General features: G+C 43.8%; 1 protein-coding gene across 3 annotated transcripts in view; it reads right to left on the bottom strand.

The window, feature by feature from the left end:
* TBL1XR1 (TBL1X/Y related 1) overlaps positions 1-24,880 on the bottom strand; it is a 199,081-nt gene that overhangs the window by 107,874 nt on the left and 66,327 nt on the right. Inside the window, exons 1-2 of one of the 3 annotated variants that reach the window (XM_073578810.1) lie at positions 5,103-5,401; positions 1,907-1,962 (exon numbers count right to left, since the gene is read on the bottom strand). The gene's annotated coding sequence lies outside the window, so the exon portion shown is untranslated. Of the gene's footprint in view, positions 1-1,906; positions 1,963-5,102; positions 5,402-24,880 lie in introns of those variants that run through there. The other 2 variants (XM_073578813.1, XM_073578811.1) reach the window with 2 other exon arrangements.

The following is a 24,880-nucleotide window of genomic DNA, read 5'->3' as shown; positions in this document are numbered from 1 at the left end:
CTGGTTTAGTGTCCTCCTAGTGGCCAGCAGCATAACACCCACTGTCTGTGTCCCCCAATGAGGCGTAGGAGAAATAAGGGTTTCTCCAATGTAAATATTGGGTCCTTACATTAACTAAATGCAAGTGTAAAACTTATGAAATGCTGATAATTGTACTTCAGTAACCACAGAACCATCTATCTAAAAGATCTAAAAACACTGGAGAAGCAAAATTTTGGGAAAACCAAAATGTGTGTCAGTCTGAATGGTGAACAATCATGGCCAAACACATTCTCAACCACTCCAGCTATATTACTGCCAATGCTTTTCTGATACACAATGCACATGACCTATTTGAATAAACTGCACAGAAGTGCAATACCTGCCAATTGTGCATGTGTCACATGAAGATGCGTTGTCATCAGAGAAGTGGGGACTGCTGGACAACCCCTCTAACTACGGCATGCCAGGACAGAACAAATGTAGGCAGCAAGTGACATCAGGAAGAGTGAGCATAGCCCGTTATCCCTCTACAGGGACCTCCTACATGCCACACCACCCATCAGAGACATTGGTGGATATACGCGCACTGCTACCATTACACTGGGATGGGAAGCGGGGGGGAATATTAAGTTGTAGCTTCCTACCAAAAAGGCGAAATTCAGACATCCACAAAATGAAGTTTGGATACAGAACATGATGTCCATGTTTTTGTTTTTTTAAATCTTGTGTCTATGAGGCTGTTAAATTTAAGTCCTGACAGTCCAAACACCATGGTCCACACTGGGACAGCGTTTCATGGACGGTAGAATTTAGCTTAACATCTCGATGCAATTGCTCGTGTTCATAACTGCAAACTGCAATATGGATCATGGAAATTTTCACATGTACTGAAAAATTAATCAAAATTGAGAGGCCTCAGCAGCTGATTATTCTAATGGCTATGTAAAAAGCTGATAAACATGAATAGCAGCTTTTGAGATGAGCAAGGCAGTTCATCAGGCAGAGTAGTCTCAAAAGCCACTTTTCCAGTTACCTATTGGAAGGAACCAACTACTGAGGACTCAATTTTGATTATTTTTCGATCTACTGGATAACAGTACAGATATATTTTTCCTGTAACACATCGTGATGATTATGTGACAGGCATAAAACTCACTTATGTAAACTGTGTACATTTACCGAAATGTCAGCAGTCTAAGCATCTAAGGTTCTCCTAGTGTCAGCTTAGTCAGATGGTGCATTTTTACAAAACATTACACTTTTAAGCAACAGTGTATGAACCGTCCATGAATGCAAAGTGCTAGGTAGCAGTTTCACAATGTAACAATCGTTTACTTTTACAATATGGGTATAGGATATAAAATCATTTTGTGCAAAATTGAAAAAAAAAAAAAAAAAAAAAAAAAAAACACACCCCTGGACCCGTTGAGGCGTTGTGACTCGAAACGGCCGTTGTCCACTCAGCCTCTCCCTGCCTCTGTAACCTGCAAATCATGTTTTAGTCCTAATCCCAGGGATTGAAATAAAGGACTTGATCACATGAATTTGAACTGGCGAGTGCCACATTTTTTTTCTTCAATTTTGCACATTTAAGCACTTTATGCAGAGCATCAGACCGCACATACGGGATGACAGTTCATCCTTCCATGGAATTTCTATCTTGACTGGTGCCGATATCTCTTATTTTAATGGTTGTTTGAGTAATACGAAAAAAAAAAACACATCAAGTGACAGACTTTTGAAGGCCATTTCTAAAACATTTTCCCATAAAAAGGAAAAACCTTATCACTTCCAAACAAAAACATATATAACACTCAATTCATAGTAAAAGAAGACAGTAACATTTCTATACAATATAGACTCCTACCACACTCCAGTTTGTAATAACAGAATTAAATATACCGTAATAAGAAATAATTATTACCTCATGCAACGGTCGGAAGCAAGCGCCAGTGTAAAAACAAGGGCAGGCCACGATACCTGACAAAACAGAACAGGAAGATGAACTTTTAGAGATACAGAGATGTCATTCAAGGCGTATTCCTAACTTCATAATAAGATATACAATAACTTGATGGTGCAACATCTGAAACAACCATGAATTCCCGGACTGGAGAGTCTGCGTTCCTAAGCTTTCCATGTACAGCGGTGCTCCTGGCCAGAAGGATATGTACAGGACTGCAGTGGATCCTTTGAACAGGGCTATGCTGCTTTTGCCTGAACGATAGCCGGCTGGTGCATCACTGTGAGAGGAAATATAATGAAGCCCGATCTTTCTTAGGTTTGATGGTGGTCCAGAGATCAGACCCCAACTATTCACAAAATCATGGCATTCCCTAGTGATATGCCAACATATAGTAGTACAAAACATTTTGTCTTTTTTCTTCAGGGCTGTGGAGTCTGTATAAAATGGATCAACTCCTAAAATATATAATACATTGGGTAGAGTAGTACAGTGCAGAATGTGCTGTAAATGTTTTCATAGGAATTTGGGAAAGTTATGAAATGTACTGTTCCTGATCTAAGGCTCTCGGCTTTTAGTGGAGATGAATAGTTGCTACACTTTTTAGACATGCTCAGCAGTGCAGTGCTTTAGAGTCGGAGAGTTTAGCTTACTGACTCCACGGCCGTTTAGTTTTTTGCCTCTCCTTTGGACACATTTTATGAATCTAAATAATTGGACCAAATAAGTTAATTTTTGTAAAGTCCAAATGGGCGTTAAAGCTTTCATTGGGGGCGTGTTCTTCATCCCCCTGCATGATGTTAGCCAATCATAATCAGGCAGCTCCAGTGTAATGTCATCCTGCTTTGTTCTCACTCCGGAGCATTTACAGTCAACACAAGATACAGAAGTGATTGCTGACTGCTTTGAGATCTCATCTTCAGGAAAGGACTTTGTGCACGTGGAGACCATTCAGCACATTGCCTGTGGGTTACAAGGCTCTGCACTCACTAAATCATGCTGCCACAAAGCCCAGTGCCTAAGGGAAGATTACTCAGCAGGGTCACGTGAGACTAACAATGTCTCAAGATCATGAGGAGATTCCTTGTTTTGATTTTCTCTGCGTTGGGGGGGGGGGTAATTCTATTTTTTTCCACCCATGTGACAGTCTGGCCGTCGCCAGTGATGGGATGGTGGGGAGGTACAAGACCTCAGAGAGGAATCTGGTTCTTGCCCGTGGTTTAACGAGAAATTTACACAATTTTTGAAGTCAATATCTCAGAAACAATGAGGTCTACTACAAATTAGAAAAAAAAAAAAAATGCAAGGTGTCATTTATTTTCACTTCCTTATGCTACCTGTGACTTTCACAGACAGACGAGGTATCCATTGCAGTCTATGGGGCTGTTCATATGCCCATGTTTTGCTTTTTTTTGCCGTCTGTGTCTGTTCTTTACCGCAATCACAGGCAGAAAGTAACCAAGACTATGAGTCCCTGAAAATCACGGGCTGGACACGGATGGCATCAGTGTACAATACATGTGCTGTCCTTGAGTTATACTGTAACAGATCGGGGAAGATTTGTAATTTATAAGTAAAAATCACTGACAAAACACTAATGTCAAAAAATTATTCTGACCAAACACTGATGCTACATATTGATGACATTCGTACCACTTTTTGGCATACCGGGCCTAGACAAGCATTCATACCATGTCACCTTGTCACAAACTTAGATGTATTTTGTGCAATATACCAACACAATTAGTAGCATATTTGCACAAAAAGTAGCATAGTGTAAAGGCAATGATACATAAGATTTAAAAAAAATATCTGAAAGTTGTGAGGTGCATTTGTATTCAGCCCTTGAGTCAATACTTTGTAAGATCACCTTCTGCTGCAATTACTACTAGTGATGAGCGGAGTATACTTGTTGCTCGGGTGTCCTCTGAGTATTTTTGCGTGCTCGGAGATTTAGTTTTCATCGCCTCAGCTGCATGATTTGTGGTTGCTGGACAGGCTGTATACATGAGGGGGTTGCCTGTTTGTTAGGGAATTCCACACATGTATTCAGGTTGTATAGCAGCTGCAAATCACATAGCTGAGACGACGAAATCTAAATCTCCGAGCATGGCAAAATACTTGGAGAACACCCGAGCATGCTCGGGAAAACCCGACTAACGAGTATACTCACTCATCACTAATTACTTCTGCAAGTCTTTTGGGGGTATGTCTCTGCCAGCTTTGCACATCTAGAGGCCTGAAATGTTTCCTACTTTTTTTTTTTTTTTTTAAATTATCTAGCTCATTGAGATTAGATGGAGAGCGACCGTCAACAGCAGTTTTCAAGTCTTGTCACAGGAAGATGGGATTGATGACTATGCTTTGATGATCTATGAGGCCTGGATGTCTTCCTGGAGCGTAACAATATTGTATCTTACAGTTATTGTTAGGTTCTTTACAAGGACGTAGATCTGGGGATTTATTCTGACAGAATTTTATAGGCTGAACTGGATGGACTAATGTCTTTTTGCGGCCTTACTATGTTATGTGGACTGTATAAGAGTTGAAGAGTCTTCTTTAAAGTATAGGCTCGTTTGTCTTCTCAGTGAGACATAGGTCTGTTTGGGAGCGGCGCAGACACAACATGGAGTAAATCAACAATACTACCATCTACAAAATTGGTAACCGGCTGGTCCGACGCAACTAAAAGTCATTCTAATGGCAGGCAACCACTCAGGGTAGCCATCATGTCAGAGCCCATATTCACCCACAATACCGCTGCAGTCCTTCATGGGCTCTCGTGACCTATTCTGCTGAGGTCAGCGATTGGCTGCAGTGGTTGGGAAATCAGCTTACACAAATTATGTAATATTTTAACATGAATTGAATCAAATAAAACAAAGTCTGAATACAGTATAATATCAGGGCTGACCTGCCACCATCTGGAGCAGGCTGCCCCCCGCACTGCACAACGCTGTGACAGCTGCTACACCGAGGCTGGGGGGCACAGCACATGGCAGAGAGCGCCCACCGAGCAGCCACTGGGCGAGCAGTGACAGCGCCGGCAGCACAATGACACCTGAGTGTCCCCGCTCAGACTAATGGCCGAGCAGTCAGCCTCCCGCGGAGAAAACACCGAGCCGCTACACTTCCCCCAGCAGGCCCCGACACATACTTGGCGCGGTGATGGAGGAACCACGTGTGCAGCCACGCTCCGCAGTCTCCGGTCACATGCCCCTATTCGCTACACCCAAGACGGCAGCGGGCGGTGACCCGGTTAAAAAGACAGGCCGGTGAGGGAGAGGAGGCGTGGGGGGAGGGGTGGTGCGGACCCTCACAGAGTTCAACAACAACCGCCCGTGGGCCGCGTCGCACTTCCGGGTTAGGTGGTGTCGCTCAGTAAAGTGACGTCAGCGGCCGCTTCCTGCTCTTCAAATAACCAGCAGCAGCCTGGGAATCGAGGATACCGGAAATGGAGCGGTGACGCAAGGCGCGGGGCGGGGCCGAGAGTGACGGCAGCCGAGGAGGACACACAATAGTTCATCCCACGTGACCCTGTGGACAAAGGCTGCGGCACACGTGACCCTCAGCTGTGCGTGTGACGCGGCGGTCCGTTCATCCCTGCCCCCAGTGTATATAGACAGGCGGGTAACCGCTGCGAGTGTGCACGGTCCCCGGGAGCGTGAGCAACACCTCAGCCGACTGCTGCCCTCAGTCACGGTACGGCTCCACACGTGGCAGAGAAGGTCACACGTGCTGGAGTGGGGGCCTGCGCTTTTTTTTTGCAATTTCTCCCCACTTGGGAGTGTTTCCCAGTACATCCCATGATAAAGCAATGGTGTCATGCACCAGTATATCGCTTCCTGCATGAGACAGGCCCTCGGATGGCTGTCATACACCGATACCAGTTAGGCTATGTGCACACGTAGCAGAAAATTTCTGCTGAAAAACCTGACTCCCAGAAACCGCACTTTTTTTTCCCGCACGTTTTCAAGACGCATAGAAATAGCCAGAAACACGGAAAAATCCGCAAAATTAATGAGCATGCTGCGGTTTTCACCGCAAACGTTTTTTTGCAGTAAAAAAACGCATCAGTATGCGCAAAATGCATAGAAAAGAATGGGAAGCTTATTTTTAGTGGTTTTATTGGGAAAACCGCTAAAAAAACGCTGTGTGTGCACACAGCCTTATGCAGAAAGGAAAGGGGCCATGTTGGGAAGGGGTTAATAAAATCGCTTGTTTAAAAAAAAAAAATCGGTGTCTCCATTTTCCCAAATTATGTCTCATTTTCTGCGCTGGATCAGGGCTTTACGTGACACTTTTGGGTATGTGGGACATTGTGATTTCTGCCATTGTTTAGGGGCAGTGGTGTCACCGGATAACGGCGGTGCTCGTGTATGGGCCCCATAGGGGCGTGCTGCGGCTCTGATGGCGAGCTCTCAGGCTGTGTGCACACGTTTTGGATGGTGATGCGGATCCGCAGCGTTTTTGGACGCGCAGAATTGCATCAAATCCAGTGTGGTGCAGTAACACTGATACGCAATGGGAATGTGAGAATTGTGCACATGCTGCGGATTTTTCCGTGCGGATTCGCTACGTTTTATTTTCCGCAGCATGTCAATTCTTTGTGTGGATCCGCAGCGTTTCTGCACCCACTGACTATACATTGAGTCAAGCAAATCCGCACATCAAAAAACGCATCGCATAACAATCCGCATCAATTCCGCTAGCATTTTTCCCTGCGTTTTCTGCCAAGAGATGCAGAAAATTCTGCAGGCCAATCCGCAACGTGTGCACATACCCTCAGGCTCTGGAAGGGGCAGAGCTCACTGATGCCACACACCGGGAGACTCGCCAGTGGACTTGGAAGAGGACTACAACACCGGTCTTGTTTTACACTACTCACTATTGCTACAGATGACGGTATTCCAACAGGCCAGTCTAGGGCCGCATAGATATGCAGTGTATATTGGGAAACTCCAGTGTATATACCAAGAATAGAGCAGCGACACGGCTCCTATCACACCGGCGTCCGGGCTTCTGCTTATATTTCTCATACAATAAAGACCAAACTGTTCATAAAGCGGAAAATTGGGGCTTTTTATAGGGTGGTATAGCGTAATCAACTTACATTTTTATTTCCCTAGAACCATCATGGAGATACATTTATAGAATTTGCAGTGAACAAAAATAAACCCTTAGGTCCACTTCACACAACCACATAGTGACCATATTTTCCTGTCCGTACTACAGCCACAAGTCTGGCCCGTCCGTTAACTTACGGTCTCACATATGCCTTATTTTTAGGATTTTACATACTACTATATGTAAAGGGAATCTGTCAGTAGGACTGTACCTCCTAAGCCGTCTATATGGGCATGTAGGTCATAGGAAGCGGAAACAAGGATACCTTGTTATCTACAATCTGATGACATTAAAAACACACATTTCTCTGGCATGTGTACATGAGCTGTTAAGATCTATGGGCAGGACAGTGATCTCCCCAAGAATCTACCTCCAAAGCTTATATTAAAAGAAAGGCGACGTTACCATGTGGCTCAGGAGAGCAGAAAAAGGTATTTCTCTGGAATAAGACATTGGACCCACGTACCCATACAGACGGTTTAGGAGGGTTTATTCTACTGACTGCTTGCCTTTAAAATAATCCTGATATCATACATGTTTCTTTGCTCAGTCTACAGATTTACTGCCACTTTCTGATCTTCAGAGACGATTTACCAGGGTCATGATATTATCAAAAGATTACAAAAAGGGTTTACCCGTATAAATAACCGAGCTCTGCTGCTCACCCCCGGCACGCTACAACATGGCAATGAACATCTCCATACTATTGTCTAGGATCCAAGCAGTTGGAAAGCAGAGCTCTGAATGCTGTCAGCAGCAATTTGGGCAAGATGGCTGCCCCATAATCATGTACAAAAAATAAAATCAGAAAAAATCGTACTATGGATACAAATATTGGGGAGGCAGAGTGCTGCGGTATATAATGGATCAAAGTCTCCAGCATTCTGCGGACTCCATGGCTGCAGAGCTACAAACCTTCACTGGCATTAAAGTCAACCCAAAAACTTCATGGCAGCGGTTTCCATGGCCTAGAAACTAGTAATTGTTACAAAAAGGAAAACAAGTTTTCAGAATGTAGTCAGCGATCCTATCTGGTCATAAAAAATGTGAAAAGTAGAATATTGTCCCACTGACATCCAGAAAAAAAAAAAAAAAGAGGAAAATAGCATAAAGATTAAAACCCACACATCATGGAAGAAACTGGATATCCAAACAAGAAAAAATAATAGGCTTTGTCTTGGACTGATTAATAGAATATTTGATTTATTTTACTCATTTATATAGCGCCATTACTTCCCAAGCGCTTTATAGACATTATCTCTGTCCCCATCTGGGCTCACAATCTAAATTCCCTATCAGTATGTCTTTGGAATGTGGGAGGAAACCGGAGAACCCGGAGGAAACCCACGCAAACTTGGCGAGAACATACAAACTCCTTGCAGATGTTGGCCTGACCACTGAGCCACAGAACATAGGGTATATAATATCTTATTGATGTCTGATTGTACCATAAACATCTGGTTATGGCTGACCACAAACTGGAAAAAGAAATCCAACAAGATATTTGGAAGGGTCGATACAATTTATGCGGATTAATAAACTTGTAAAACAATAAAAACTATTCTAGACTGTCTGAAAATGAAATCTTCAACTCCTGATCAGCAGGTGTAAACAGATTGAGGAGACATTACTAACATTTTTTGGCCACAGGGTGCAAAAATTGAAGATTTTTCACATTTGTCTGACTTTGCAGCAAACCGCTTGATAAGCCTGGGTCAGAGTCTTTGTTGATTTCTTTTTTAGCTGCATTTTAATTTTTTTTTTTTTTGGAGGGGGGATGGTCCAAAACATCTATTTTTCAAGCAAGAGACGCTTTAGAAAACTTCCTTTCCCTGGCATTTTGTAAACCTAGAGTCTTTTATTAGGGCACATGCTCTTGGGGTCTTTAAGATGTGTGCATAAGCGCCAGGTTTTACAAGACGAAAAACACCGGCGGTCCTTTTCCTGAAGTGTCTTCACCGCCGTCCTTTCAGTCATTTTGCAGCAGCTCCACCACCTGCCTCTTTGAGCTTTGCTTTCAAGCATACAGAACAGGCAATTTTCAGATAAAGCCGCCCAAAGAACGACACGTTACTTTTAACCACTTCATCGCTTCCAAGCCCTGAAGTGGTTAAAAGAACTGACTTAAAGTGGAACATGTGCACAGTAATGTCGTTTTGGAAAAGAAATTCCATTTTAAATACTTTTTTTTAAAAAATGCCATTCCGCCATTTTTTTTTTTTAATTTTGCTTTTTTATTTTTTTTTTTATAGGTGATGTCCACTACTAGGACAACCCCTTCACAATTGCTATATTCCCCTTATTAAATAATAACAGACTATGCTCACCTCTGGTGCCAGTGATGAGGGCATTGGCTCTCCCGGGATCACATGACGTGTGAGCCCTGCAGCCAATCAGCGGCCACTTGGCTCTCATTTTCTTCAGTTGAAATCGACCCCAGGAACAAGTGAAAGCCACTGCTGTCATCACTGGAGCGGCGTCGGCACTGAAACGCTCTACTCGCCATTCTTATTTTATTAGGGGAAATATAGAAATTGAGAAGGGGTTGTCAGAGGAGTGGACAACCCCTTTAATTATTTTTTTCAGCAAACCCTTGGCTGACATAGTAAGGCATCAGGGGTCTTATAGGAGTTGGTACAAACGAGCATCGGCGCACCTCCATTTAAATTTAAGAGATTGAGGTCTAAAGGGGGTTTTACACATAGCCATATCGCTAGCAATATCGCTATGTGTGATACTTACCTCTGACCGGCTCCCCCGCTGTCCGTCGCTGATCGCGCGAGAATGTCCGGCTCCATTTCTCGTCGTGGGCTTCCTGCTGTGTGAGACGAGCGACGCTGGACGCGGGTGGGAGGACGTCTTCACCGCTGTGTGTGAAAGGTGAGTATCGTGCGCTGCGTCGCTGCTGCATCGCTGTGAGATCTTTCTGTATGAAAGCTCACTAGCGATTATTTAGCGATGCACCAGCGATCCTGACCGGGTCAGATCGCTGGTGCATCGCTAAATATAAAAGGGCCTTAACAAGTAACATTTCTCCTTGCGAAAAGTGACACATCTGACATGCTATTGTAAGGAGTAGAGATGAGTGACTTTGCCTTTTTTAGGGTCGAGTCGAGTTTCATGAAACCCGACTTTCTCAAAAGTCGAGTCGAACGAAATCGTCCGACTATCAGGAAAAGTCGTAAGGGAGTTGAGGACATCTACATGCCGGACCGCTTTTTTAAAGTGCGCAAAATATCTCTCTCTCGACGCTGCACATGTCATCCCGTTGCCCACAGTGTACGTCCTTGCTCATTCGCTGAAAAAAAAGTCACGTGCAAGCATTCTGTTTGGTGCTCTGGTCAACGACCGCCTGGCCCGACTTTGGCGAAAGTCGGCGACTTTTGAATCTGACCGACCTGTTTCGCTCATCTCTAGTAAGGAGACTTCTAGGCCATGCAATCCTCCTCTTGGAAACTTAATGTGAAAGTAGCCTCTTTAGAAAGGACGAGTGCAATCCAATAAAAAAAAATCACATTGCACTCTGACCAATGTTAATCTAGGAGTCCCTGTGCATCTGCAGCTTTTTTCTCAACTATACACAGAATAGATATAAAGATGTCAGTCTCATGTATTAGATACTGGTGCTAAAATTTGTTGTACTAGCCCGACGATATGTATTAGCATCCCGGGTGCTATACACTTTTGTAAATACAAAATTGTTAGGAACGGCGGAACGCAATAAATAATAAAGTGCGCTTGCCGCTCGGGGTCCACGTGCAGTAGGTGTTAAACCGCTGCTAGATAATGGCAGACGCGCTATGTGGCGGTATATTGCACGCGGCTTAGACGTCACCCTGTGTGCGCTGGGCGTACTCTGTTAGCTTCACAGAGACGCCTAATGCATTAACATAAATGCTGAGCCTGTTGGACTCACAGCTCTCAGAGAAGGGCACGCACGGTATATGGTCACTGGAGCTGGGCCCTAGGCAGAGTGTCAGAGTCCGTCTAGACCTACCATGCGTGCGGCGTCGCAACTGCGGACGCCAAGAGGAGCTGCAGTGCGGCTATAGACACTGCCGTTAATCAACAATGCCCGATAGCAGGCGCACTGTCGGACGCTAGCACTGTGGAGGATGCTGATGTGGCTTGTAGCTTGCCACTGGCTGGCGCTGACTCTAAGGCTATGTGCCCACGTTGCGTGTTAAAATGCACACTAAAAACCGGACTCCTTCCCAGAAATCACGCGGTTTCACCGCGATTTTACCGCGATTTTCTCAAGTACTTTCCAAGCAATTTGAAGCATCACTTGGAAAATGATTGACAGGTTGGTCACACTCGTCAAACATAGTGTTTGACAAGTGTGAGCAGCTTTTTACTATTGAGGCTGCCTATGCGGCATCAATAGTAAAAGATAAAATGTTAAAAATGATAAAAAAATAAAAAATCGGGGTATATTTACCTTCCGACGTCCCGCGCTGCCATCCCGGGCCTCAGCGTTCCCAGCGATGCCTTGCGAGACCTGTGATGACGTTGGTCTCGCGTTGCTATAGCGATCTCACGAGACCACTAGAGTCACGCGAGACTACGCCCTCACAGGACCGTGCCGCAAGGCATTACTGGGAACGCTGAGGCCCGGGAATGCAGCGCGGGACGCCGGAAGGTAAATATACCCCGATTTTTTTTATTTTTTTTTACAGGGGTATGGTACCCAGGGCCTGGAGGACAGTCTCCTCTCCTCCACACCGTGGGTACCAACCGCACATGAGACGCTTAACTTCCCGCATGGTGGGCATAGCCACATGTGGGAAGTAGGTGATTCTCATGCATTCCTATGGGTGCAGAATCGTGGCAATTCTTTGCGATTCCGCACAAAAGAATGACCATGCTGCGATTGTTTTTTTCCGTGATGCGATTCCGCCGCGGAAAAAAGCGCAGCATTAGCACAGCATGTGCGGAATGCCATATGAATGCATGGGGGGGCGTTCTGTACATGATTTTTAAACTTTTTCGCAGCGTTTTCGTGCCGAAAATCGCGACAAAAACACTTAAAAATCGCATCGTGGGCACACAGCCTTAATGAGATTTTATAAAATCTCGTCCTCAACACTTGCACTGTACTCATATATTCGGCCCGTAGCCAGATGTATACCAAATAGGTAGCACAGCTCTGGCTATATCCCCATAGTGTCCTCAAAGTGTGACCATATGATTTACAGTGGCCGACGTTCACAGGATAGTGATTTCCGCTAGACATAGCAGGGCTGAAACCCTGATGGGTATAGCACCGGTGATCGGACGACTGAAGTTTCAAACCTTCTAAAACGACTATTACATTCAGTAAAAAGTAAAAAAAAAGTTTTAAAAAATATGAATGAAATAAGCCATCACACAACCCCAGATAATGAAAACGCTACGGGTCTCGGAAAATGGCGACAAAAGCAAAGTTACATTATTATTTTTTTACAAATTTCCAAAAAAATATTCACCACCTAAATAACAAAATATACATGTCTGGTGTCTTTGTATTCTTACTGACCTGGAGAATCATAGTGCCAGGTCAGTTTTACCATATAGTGAACACGGTAAATAAAATACCCCAGAAAAACTGCACCTTTTTTTTTTTGCAATTTCAACACACTTGGAGTTTTTTTCCCCTTTTCCAGTACACTATCTGGCAAAATAAACGGATGGTGGCATTAAAAAATACAACTTGTCCCATATGCAACCATGCGATGATGATGAGAGCCGTCTTCAGCACCGGGGGCCTGGAAACAGCGCTATCTGTACGGCTTTTCTCAGACGCCGGCACGTGTCATACTAATGACATCTTCCGTGTGCACATTTGCTGGACGTATTGCGGACTGCGATGTCAGGAAAAATGGACATGTCTACATGTTTTCCACATGGACACATGATCCGTGTTACCACACTGACATGTGGGCAGACCCATAGATTTGAATGGGTCTACATGTGTGATGTCTGAGGGTCTGAGGGGGGTCTAAGATGAGAATCTGTCAGAGTTTGAACAGAGTGTCTTGAGCTGATTCTGTCACATAAGAGAATCGCCGCTCGTGTCAGACCCTGGCCATAGTACGATTATGGCAATACCAAAAATTTTTATTTTTAAGTCACTGGCGCTGGGTGAGAGCTTATTTTTTTGCGCAGTGTGACAATGTTTTTATTGATACCGTGTTAGGATAGGGTTGACATTTTTTCGATGTTGCAGGAAGCAAAAAAACACAAATTTTGGCAAATGTAATTTTTTTTCTGTTTATAGATCAAGTTAATTATTTTTATATTTTGATAGATCAGATTTCTATGGCCGCGGCAATACGTGTATAGGTGTATTTTGCTACTTTATTTTCAAGGGGGGGGGGAAAGGAGTGACTCGAATTGTTGTTTTTTTTTATTTTTCTCAAATGTTTACCCTTTTACTGTATTTATTAGACCTTAGAGTACTTGAACCTGCTGTTGTTTGATCGCTTGTAGTATACACAGCAATACCACAGTATTGCTACATATAGTAAAAAGCAAGGTCTCCTTTGAAGCCCAACCACAGGCAGGTTTCAAAGGAGCTCCATGATGACAGGCATGGAGGTTTTCAACAGAACCCCTGCTGTCATAGCAACATCAGTGTCCTGTGATCGTGGCCCCATGCCGACACAGTTAATGGCACTGTCAGAGTTTGACAGCAGCATTTAACAGGTTAGAGGCAGGTCCTGACTGTTAGAGGCCTAGTAAGGGAGGACTACTAGGGAAGTTAGATATCTAGATCTACTGTGAGATAGCGCTCACTGAGCGTGTTGAGGAACACTCATTTGGCAGCGGGATTAAGGCACACAGGAACGAGTTTCCACTTAAACAAACAGTCTATTCGGTTTATTTACATAGCATAAACTGCATAAAGTATAGTCTACTTCATTACATCAACGAAACCTGTTATGACCACCTGTCTGCCTTTACTACAACCCCATTGTCCAGGGTTTTCTTCCAGGAGCTCCGCTCCACATGCTGACTTCTTGTCAGTCCTGGCTTCCAGGGAAGCTGCCTTACTGGGATCACTGACCCATACTATGACTTGCTCCAGCCTGTCAGTTCCAGACCCTCAGAAGGACGCTAGCTTTCCCCAACTCCAATAGCAGTCACAGACTCTGCAGGCACATGACCTCTTCCATGTGCTTTTCAGGAAACCGGTCCTCCAGGACCTTCCAACACAGAGACTATTTGACCAAACAACAGTCTAATAATAATAATAATCTTTAATTATATAGCGCCAACATATTCCGCAGCGCTTTACAGTTTAACAGTCTAATTATATTCCATGAGATACACCCCTTGATGGGAGGTAGGTGGTTAGCCAGACTCACCCAGCCCTCCGGCTAACCTGCAAGTCCAGCCCCTAATAAACTAGACAAAGCTCATGGAACTATAGGTCCCAGAGCAACATTCCAGGCTTACAGTGCAGAAGACCTCCGCCTCTGCGACACATAACAGCCATTCACAAAAACGCAGGTCACTGTCCTACACTACACATTGTTGTAAGATATATCGCCTTGATTTTTATATACCATATGTTGCATATTCTCTATCTTATGACGCTCATCCATGTTCCCTCCATTGAGGCACCTTTTTATTTCCATTTGTATTCTAATTAAGAAATATACCGTAATCTGTTTTTTTTTTTACATTGTGTTCACTTTTTACTGTGACTTATTTAATCACTGGAGTTGGTTTCGTGGTTCCTTTTTCAAAAAGTTTTTTTTTGTTAGGATGTTAGAAGTCTTAAAATTTTAGTAGCAATTATTTATCTTTTTCAATGAAGTTTATAAAACCTGTTTTCATAGGGCCTATTTCACCTTTGAAGTTACTTTGAGGGGCCTACATGTCAAAAATGTTGCTTTAGCCACAATTTTTTCATTTTTACAAGGGTAGCAGCAGAAAATTGACTCCACAATATGTAGTGCACGGATAACCCTTAAAGGGAATCTGTCACCCTTTTTTTGGCCTATCAGCTGCCGGCATTGACATCAGGGGCTTATCTATGGCATTCTGTAATAGTGTAGGTAAGCCCCCGATGTAACCTGAAAGATAAGAAAAACACGTTAGATTATACTCACCAGAGGGGGTGGTCCGGTCCGACGCCTCCCATCTTCATACGCTGCCGTCCTCTTCTTCCCTTCCTATAGTGGCTACGGCTACGGCGCACTGCTCTGCCCTGTTGAGGGCAGAGCAGAATACGGCAGTGCGCAGGCGTCAGACCTCTCCTGACGCCTGCGCACTGCAGGACTCTTCTCTGCCCTCAACATGGCAGAGCAGTGCGCCTGCGCCAGAGTCACTACAGGCCGGCAGCTCATAGGGCAAAAAATGGGTGACAGATTCCCTTTAAGTGGTCAGGAACTACGATTAAGACACACGGCAGAGCTCGAAAGGGAAAGGGCGCTAATTGACTTTTGTAGTGCAAATTTGGCTGGAGGATATTACAGATGCCATGTTAGTTTTATGCCCAATGTGGCTTTGTTTCTAATTATCCCATCCTCAAATTAATGATGTTTGTATTCAATAAAATATATACCTTTTTTCTATTATTGTCCTAGTGAACGCAGTTTTTTTTCTATAGGTTGTTACTCAGTGCTCTGAACATGCTTTTGTGCATGCGTAAAAAGATATGCCACCTCAGGGAAAGAGGATAGAAAAAAGTCCAAAGTGACTATACAGGTGCTTCTCACAAAATTAGAATACCATCAAAAAGTTAATTTTAGTTCTTCAGTACAAAAAGTGAAACTCATATATTATATAGAGTTATTACAAACGGAGTGATCTATTTCAAGTGTTTATATCTGTTCATGTTGATGATTGTGGCTTACAGCCAATGAAAACCCAAAAGTCATTATCTCAGTAAATTAGAATACTTTATAACACCAGCTTGAAAAATGATGATCTAAAATGTTAGACTACTGAAATATATGTTCAGTAAACACACTCAATACTTGGTCTTGGTTCCTTTTGCAGCAATTACTGCATCAATGCGGTGCGGCATGGAGGCGATCAGCCTGTGGCACTGCAGAGGTGTTATGGAAGCCCAAGTTGCTTTGATAGCAGCCTTCAGCTCATCTACATTGTTGGGTCTGGTGTCTCTCATCTTCCTCTTCACAATACATCATAGATTCTCTATGGGGTTGAGGTCAGGCAAGTTTATTGGCCAATCAAGCACAGTGATACTATTGTTTTTAAACCAGGTATTGGTACTTTTGGCAGCACTACTCTCATCATCCTACACCTGCTTTTAGAAGGGAACCAAAACTATTTTTTAAATGTATATATTTATTGCACAGGCACCGGCTGATGAATACGCTCATCATCGTACGCCTGCTTTCACTGCTATCAGCGAGAGCAGGTGTAGGATAATGAGAGTAGTACTCATCAGCCGACGCTTATGACAGGCAGTAATCTTTTTACTGCTGATTCACACGCTGCCATCTGACAGCATGAGAACCACAGCTCTCTAACCAAACTTACCGCCGATCAGAGCCACCAGAGTGAACCTGCACGCGTGACAGAGAGGGCACGCAGAGCCCTTTCTGCTGGCACGCGGCATCGCAGGCCTCAACCTGCTCAGTTCTTTCTCAGACGGCATTCAGCGGTGCGGCTGGATGACATCATCATTCAGCACCGTGCCGCTGTGTGCCAGTGAGAGGAAGCGTGGGAGGAGAGGAGGAAGCACAGGAGGAAGCTGCCAGCGCCGGAGAGCTCAGAGCAAGTGGAGAGCAGCGGACAGGTGTGTGTGTGATGGGAGGGGGCAATGATGGGAGTGATGGAGAAGGCAATGATGGGGATGATGGGAGGGATAGAGAAGACAATGATGAGAGGAATGGAAAAGGCAATGATGGGAGGGATGGAGAAGGGGATGATGGGGATGATGGGAGTGATGGAGAAGGCAATGATGAGGATGATGGAAGAGATGGAGAAGGCAATGATGGGGATGATGGGAGTGATGGAAAAGGCAATGATATTGGGAGGGATGGAGAAGGCAATGATGGAAGTGATAGAAAAGGCAATGATGGGAGTGATGGAGAAGGCAAAGATGGGGATGATGGGAGTGATGGAGAAGGCAATAACGGGAGTGATGGAAAAGGCAATGATGGGAGTGATGGAGAAGGCAATGATGGGAGTGATGGAGAAGGCAATGATGGGAGTGATGGGGAGGACAATGATGTAAGTGATGGAAAAGGCAATAACGGGGATTATGGGAGTGATGGAAAAGGCAATGATGGGGATGGAGAAGGCAATGATGGGAGGGATGGAGAAGGCAATGATGGGGATGATGGGAGTGATGGAGAAGGCAATAATGGGAGTGATGGAAAATGCAATGATGGGAGTGATGGAGAAGGCAATGATGGAAGTGATGGAGAAGGCAATGATGGGAGTGATGGGGAGGGCAATGATGGGGATGATGGGAGTGATGGAAAAGGCAATGATGGGAGGGATGGAGAAGGCAATGATGGGGATAATGGGAGTGAGAAGGCAATGATGGGAGGGATGGAGAAGGGGTTGATTGGGATGATGGGAGTGATGGAGAAGGCAATGATATTGGGAGGGATGGAGAAGGCAATGAAGGGGATGATAGGAGTGATGGAAAAGGCAATGATGGGATTGATGGAGAAAGCAATGATGGGAGCGATGGAGAAGGCAATGATGGGGGGTGATGGAAAAGGCAATGATGGGGGTGACGGAGAGAGCAATTATGGGGCTGGGGGGAGAAGGCAATGATGGGGTGGTGGGGGAGAAGGCAATGATGAGGGTGACAGAGAGGGCAATGATGGTGGTGATTGAAATGGCAATAATGGGGTGGTGAGGAGGAAATCATAGAGGTGGTGGAATGGGCAATTTCCACATTTCTACATGAAGGTGATCAGGATGGGGCATATTTCTACATGAAGGGGATCATGATGGGACATTTATACATTTAGGGATATATTATTATGGGACATTACTACAAGAAGGGGATCATGATGGGGCATCTTACTAAAAGAAGGGGACAATGATGGGGCATATTACTACAAGAAGGGGACAATGATGGGGCATATTTCAGGGTGGAATCTGCTTGCATTCCATGCTAAAATCTATCTATCTATCTAAAAATAAGAAAATTAGAGCAGCATAAAAAAGAGACCGGGTGCAGAGCCCCCCAGGCAAATATCAAACCTCAATTATAGAAATAGAGAAATTGGAGACAGCACAACGTTTGTAGTAAAAAAAAGAGCTATTTAATAAGCCCAAAGGCAACGTTTCAGTCCAAACAAAAGGAACATTTTTCAAGGCTTGAGAAAGATTCCTGTTGTTTGGACCGAAACGTCACCTTTTGGGTTTATTAAATAGCTTTTTTTTAATCACTTTTTGCCTCCAATTTCTCTGGATTTCTATCTATCTAATATTCTGCATTTATTTTCCCTGAATATCAATCCAATTGCAGTGTCTGGAAATGGCAGTGTGAGTGGCTCAATTTCAGTGTGTGATAAGCACGCAAGACCTTGAAGCCCCCCTGCTGAACAGAAGAGAAGACTGCAAAGGTAAGTTTATAATCAATGAATTGTTGACATATTAGAATTGATCATCAGGGTTTAGGGACGGCAAGCGCTGTACAGGGAAGAGAGTTGGCAGCAGCGGACTCTCCTCCTGTGCAGCGCTTATGGCGGTCACTGCTGAGTAGTTCTCATTCACTTTGAATGAGGGCAGAGCTGCAGTACCTTGAGACGGCCACTACACATTTTTCATCACACAAAATTGTCCGGGTGGCACTTCGTCATAAATAATTGGGTTTTAGGTTGCAGTTTGGGCACTTGGTCTCAGAAAGCTCCTGTGTACAATGTCACTGGTGATCCCTGTATTACCTGTACACTTACACTATATACAAGAGTTCCTGTGTATAACGTCAGTAGCGTTCATTGTATTACTTGTACACTGACAGTATATACAAAGCATCTGTGTATAAGGTCATTGCTGATCACTGAATTACCTGTACACTGACACTATACACAGAGCTTCTATATATAAGGTCATTGGTGATTACTGTATTACCTGTACACTGACTCTATATACAGAGCTCCTGTCTATATTGTCACTGCTGATCACTGTATTACCTGTACACTGACATTATACAGAGCTCCTGTGTATAATGTCACTGGTGATCACAGTATTACCTGTACACTGACACTATATACAGAGCTCCTGTGTATAATGCCACTGGTGATCCCTGCATTACATGTACACTATACACAGAGCTCCCATGTATAATGTCACTGGTGTTCACTGTATTACCTGTACACTATATGCAGAGCTTCTGTGTATATCGTCATTGATCACTGTATTATTTGTACACTATACACTATATACAGAGCTCCCATGTATAATGTCACTGGTGCTCACTGTATTACCTGTACACTATATACAGAGCTTCTGTGTATATTGTCATTGATCACTGTATTACTTGTACACTATATGTTATATACAGAGCTCCTGTGTATAATGTCACTGGTGATCCCAGTATTACCTCTACACTGACACTATATACAGAGTTCCTGTGTATAATGTCACCAGTGATCACTGTTTTCCTGTACACTGGCACTATATACAGAGCTCCTATGTATAATGTCACCAGTGATCACTGTATTACCTGTACACTGGCACTATATACAGAGCTCCTATGTATAATGTCACTGGTGATCACTGTATTACCTGTACACTGACACTATATACAGAGCTCCTGTGTATAATGTCACTGGTGCTCACTGTATTACCTATACACTATATGCATAGCTTCTGTGTATAATGGCACTGGTGGTAATAACAGTGTTGTTGGTATTGTGGTTTGTATTCATGATCAGTACTGTATTGTAGTATTCAATCACTGTGTGGTGGTAATTTGTGGTCTGGTCACGGTGTGGCGGTATTTGTCCCCAGTATGTGGTATTTTTCGGTCACTATGAGGTGGAATATGTAGTCTAGTTATGGTGTGGCGGTATTTCTCCTTGTATGTGGTATTATTCAGTCACCATGTGATCTGTTCATGGTATGGTGGTATTTCTCCCCTGTATGTAGTATTATTGGTCTTGGTATAGGGGATTGTGTTGTGTTTGGCGATCATTTTTTCATTTTCATTTCATTCATCTTTTTCGTTCTAAAATTTTACAACCTGAATGACCATGGCTTGCCCCCCTAGTTTTGATCCTGGGTACGCCCAAAGGGTTAATAAACTTCATGAATGTGGTTTTAAGCACCTCGAGGGATGCAGTTTTTAGAATGGTGTCACTTTTCGGTATTTTCTGTCATATAGATCCCTCAAAGTCACTTCAAATCTAATGCGGTCCCTAAAACAATAGTTTTGTAAAACTTGTTGAAAAAAAATTAGAAATCGCTGGTCAACTTTTAACCCTTATAATGTCCTTACAAAAAAAAATGATGTTTCAAAAATTGTTCTGATGTAACGTAGACATTTTCCACATATTTATTAATTATTTTGTGTGACATGATTATCTGATTTAAGGGCATAAAAATTAAAAGTTTGAAAATTGCTACATTTTGAAAATTTTCACCAAATTTCCGTTTTGTTTTTTTTCTGTAAATAAACGGAAGTCATATTGAAGAAATTTTACCACTATCATGAAGTACAATATGTCCCACCTAAAAAAAAAATCTCACAATCAGTGGGATCTGTTGCAGGATTCCAGAGTTACCACATAGAGTGACAGTGGTCAGAATTCTAAGATGTAGCCTGGTCGTGAAGGTGAAAACATCCTTGGGGAGTGGAGGGGTTAATTTGATACCCTAAAGAAAAATTCAACTTTCCCTTCTTGAACATAAATAAATTTAATTTATACATAATATTAATACTTCATTATATTACATAATTTTTTAATATTAGATAACTTTTATATGTTGAAAAAAAATTTCTAAGGGTCATTGTCACCTAAATGTGTACCGTATTTAAACAGCGTGTTTGCGCACCTACCACACATACCTGATGAAGGTTCACATTTCTGCTGTTGATCTTCGTCATGTATCAAAATCACATACAAATCTATGGAGCCTTCAAAATCATGGACAGTGCACAGATAGCTTCCATGTGCCGTTTTACACATGAGTAGGAGAAGCTTTGCAATTAGGTTTTTTATTTGTATATGAGAAAATCACTGATGACATGCTGATGGTAAAACTGACACCCTGATGAAAAATCCGATCCAAAACACCAATTAAAATTATTCAGCTGTTTTCACAGACGTTTGAATGAGGCCTAAAGCTTGGTTCACATTTATACTTTGCTTTTTCGCTGAGTATTTGCATTACGCCAGGATGACACATGCGAGAAACTCGGACGAGTCTCGCACCTTAATACCTGGCACTGCCGCCCACTTGGATCGGAGCATTCAGCTGCATGTATTTCTATGCAGCCGCACACTCCAGTCCCAAATGCAGTGCCGGGTATTGAGACGCGAGTTTCTCGCATGTCTCATCCTGGCCTTAGGGTTCCCGTCTAAACCACCAAAAAATTAGATTCACACTAAACTACCACTGGAAACCTTCACTATAGTGAGGCAGCCGGTCACCTTGGACTCCTCCTGACATCTTTTCTCATTGTCTCTGTCTTATTAGGGGTGCACAAACACATGGTTGACCATATTTTTCTGCATGCCTAAAAAAATGAGATTCTGCTGAAATAGAGGCCACATGAAGACCAAAGTGACTCTGTCTGCTTCATTTTAGCGAATGGCTTCAGGGGAAAAAGCAGGCTGCTATTGCTTATATTGGTGCAGAAAGAGGGCAAATAAACTCAGCGTTTGATTCACACAGGTCTTGATGAGGGGCGTGTTGGAGTCAGACACCCCAGATCAATGAAGAGGTGCCCACTCCTTCATGAATCTGGAGCATTTGACAAGTAGCATGTGCCTCCATGTGCTATGCTAGAAATCACACTCCAGTAATGACCTGGAGTGAGATGTATGGTGTACAGAATGACACAGCTGGTTATGAATAAGCTGAAACGAGCTGTGGTGTCGCACCCACATCCCGCCCCAGTTACACCTATTTTGGCAGCTCTGCCAGAAACTGTCATGAAGACGTCAAAATTTGCAAAATTCAGGTGCAACTCCAAGTTCCGCCTAGACTTTATGACTTTTCAAAGCTTTGACACCAGATTTCTGTTCTGAAAGCCTTGATTAAACTGACCCTCAGTTTTTGCGCTCATGACAATAAAGCCTAAAGTTTCCCCCCTCTGAACTAAATGTCTGGGTAGAGGATCTGTTAGGGATGGCGGAACGCACTAATAAATAAATAATAAGTGCGTTTGCCGCCTGGGATCCACCGTGCGGTAGGTGTTACACCGCTGATAGATAATGGCAGACACTCAATATGGCGGTATATCGCACACGGGTTGAACGTCACCCGGTGTGCATTGAGCGTACTCTGTTATCACCACAGAGACGCTTAGAACTTAGATGTAAATGTTGAGGCTGTTGACCTCACAGGTCTCAGCGGTGTGCACACACGGTATACGGTCACAGGACTAGGCCCAAGACTCAGGGTCAATGTCCGTCTAGACCTACCGTGCGTGCGGCGTCGCTACCGCGGACGCCAACAGGTGCTGCTGACTGCAGCGCGGCGACCGACTCAGCCGCCACACGACAATGCCAAAGAGGAGGCACACCGTCGGACGCTAGTGCTGTAAGATGTGAACTGCCCCTGTAGCGCGGCACTGACTGGCGCTGACTCTATGACTAAGTCCCTATCCACACACGTAATATCAGAGGGAGGGGAGTCTTAATGAGTCATTCGCAGGTTCATGCATTCATCATCATTCACACAGATAGCAATAAGAGTCTATACTAGCGCATGGCCGAGCCTTTTATAGCCGTGCGCTTCCGGGACCTTCCAGATCTCTGAGATGGACCAATCAGATCAGGAGAAGGACCTGAGCACGTGACTCCCGATCTCCACTGGGAGATCGTCTCGTGAGCATGCCCAGCAGCGCGGCGAGAGGACTTAGCCTCTGGAGCGGCTTGCTGCAGAGCAGGCTGCGCTACTATTACTGGTCCAGAGGTGGCAGCAACAACCAGACACAGAGAACTGGTCTAAGCAGGGCGTCTGGATCGCCGAGATTGCTGTGCAGGTCCCTGAGAGGTCGGAGGAGAATGGGAGACCGCTGGCTGCGTGGCTCTGGATTCCTGCTGTGCAGCTGCAGGAACCCGACGTCTAACAGGATCCAAATGATAAAGAGAAAGGGGTCTTCCAGGTGGAACACCACCCTTGGACAAGATACGGTTGGGATAAATGATAAAGTTATCTACATACGATAAGTAATGGCATGCCTAATAACCAACAAAAACAAAGAAAACTTTTCACAATTGTGTACACTTAATATAGTAACATAGTTTTGAAGGCTGAAGGCAGACCTTATGTCCATCTAGTTCAGCCTATTTTTAGTGCAGCTGATCTGCATTGTTGATCCTGGGGAAGGCAAAAAACCCACAGAGTAGAAGCCAATTTTCTCCATAGGGAAAAAAATTCCTTCCCCTAAGCTGAGTCAACCATCTTAGGGGAAGGAATACGAATACTAATCTTAGTATTAGCAGATATACAGTTAGGTCCATATATATTTGGACAGAGACACCATTTTTCTAATTTTGGTTCTAGACATTACCACAATGAATTTTAAACAAAACAATTCAGATGCAGTTGAAGTTCAGACTTTCAGCTTTCATTTGAGGGTATCCACATTAAAATTGGATGAAGGGTTTAGGAGTTTCAGCTCCTTAACATGTGCCACCCGGTTTTTAAAGGGACCAAAAGTAATTGGACAATTGACTCCAAGGCTATTTCATGGACAGGTGTGGGCATCCCTTTGTTATGTCATTCTCAATTAAGCAGATAAAAGGCCTGGAGTTGATTTGAGGTGTTGTGCTTGCATTTGGAAAGTTGTGCTGTGAAGGAAACATGTGGTCAAAGGAGCTCTCCATGCAGGTGAAACAAGCCATCCTTAAGCTGCAAAAACAGAAAAAACCCATCCGAGAAATTGCTACAACATTAGGAGTGGCAAAATCTACACTTTGGTACATGCTGAGAAAGAAAGCACTGGTGAACTCATCAATGCAAAAAGACCTGGGTGCCCACGGAAGACAACAGTGGTGGATGATCGCAGAATAGTCTCCATGGTGAAGAGAAACCCCTCACAACAGCTAACCAAGTGAACAACACTCTGCAGGAGGCAGGCGAATCAATATCCAAATCTACCATAAAGAGAAGACTGCATGAAAGTAAATACAAAGGGTTCACTGCACGGTGCAAGACACTCATAAGCATCAAGAATAAAAAAGCTAGACTGGACTTTGCTAAAAAACATCTAAAAAAGACAGCACAGTTCTGGAAGAACATTCTTTGGACAGATGAAACCAAGATCAACCTCTACCTGAATGATGGAAAGAGAAAAGTATGGTGAAGGCGTGGTACAGCTCATGATCCAAAGCATACCACATCATCTGTAAAACATGGCGGAGGCAGTGTGATGGCTTGGGCATGCATGGCTGCCAGTGGCACAGGGTCACTAGTGTTTATTGATGATGTGACACAGGACAGAAGCAGCCGAATGAATTCTGAGGTATTCAGAGCCATACTGTGTGCCCAGATCCAGCCAAATGCAGCCAAACTGATTGGTTGTCGTTTCATACTACAGATGGACAATGACCCAAAACATAAAGCCAAAGCAACCCAGGAGTTTATTAAAGCAAAGAAGTGGTATATTCTTGAATGGCTAAGTCAGTCACCTGATCTCAACCCAAT

The sequence above is a fragment of the Dendrobates tinctorius genome, unplaced genomic scaffold (assembly GCF_039654945.1).
Source record: "Dendrobates tinctorius isolate UK_male_01 unplaced genomic scaffold, ASM3965494v1 ptg000060l, whole genome shotgun sequence".
Classification (NCBI taxonomy): Eukaryota; Metazoa; Chordata; class Amphibia; order Anura; family Dendrobatidae; genus Dendrobates; species Dendrobates tinctorius.
Note: the sequence above shows the minus strand (reverse complement) of the source record. Positions and strands in the feature narration are given on the sequence as shown.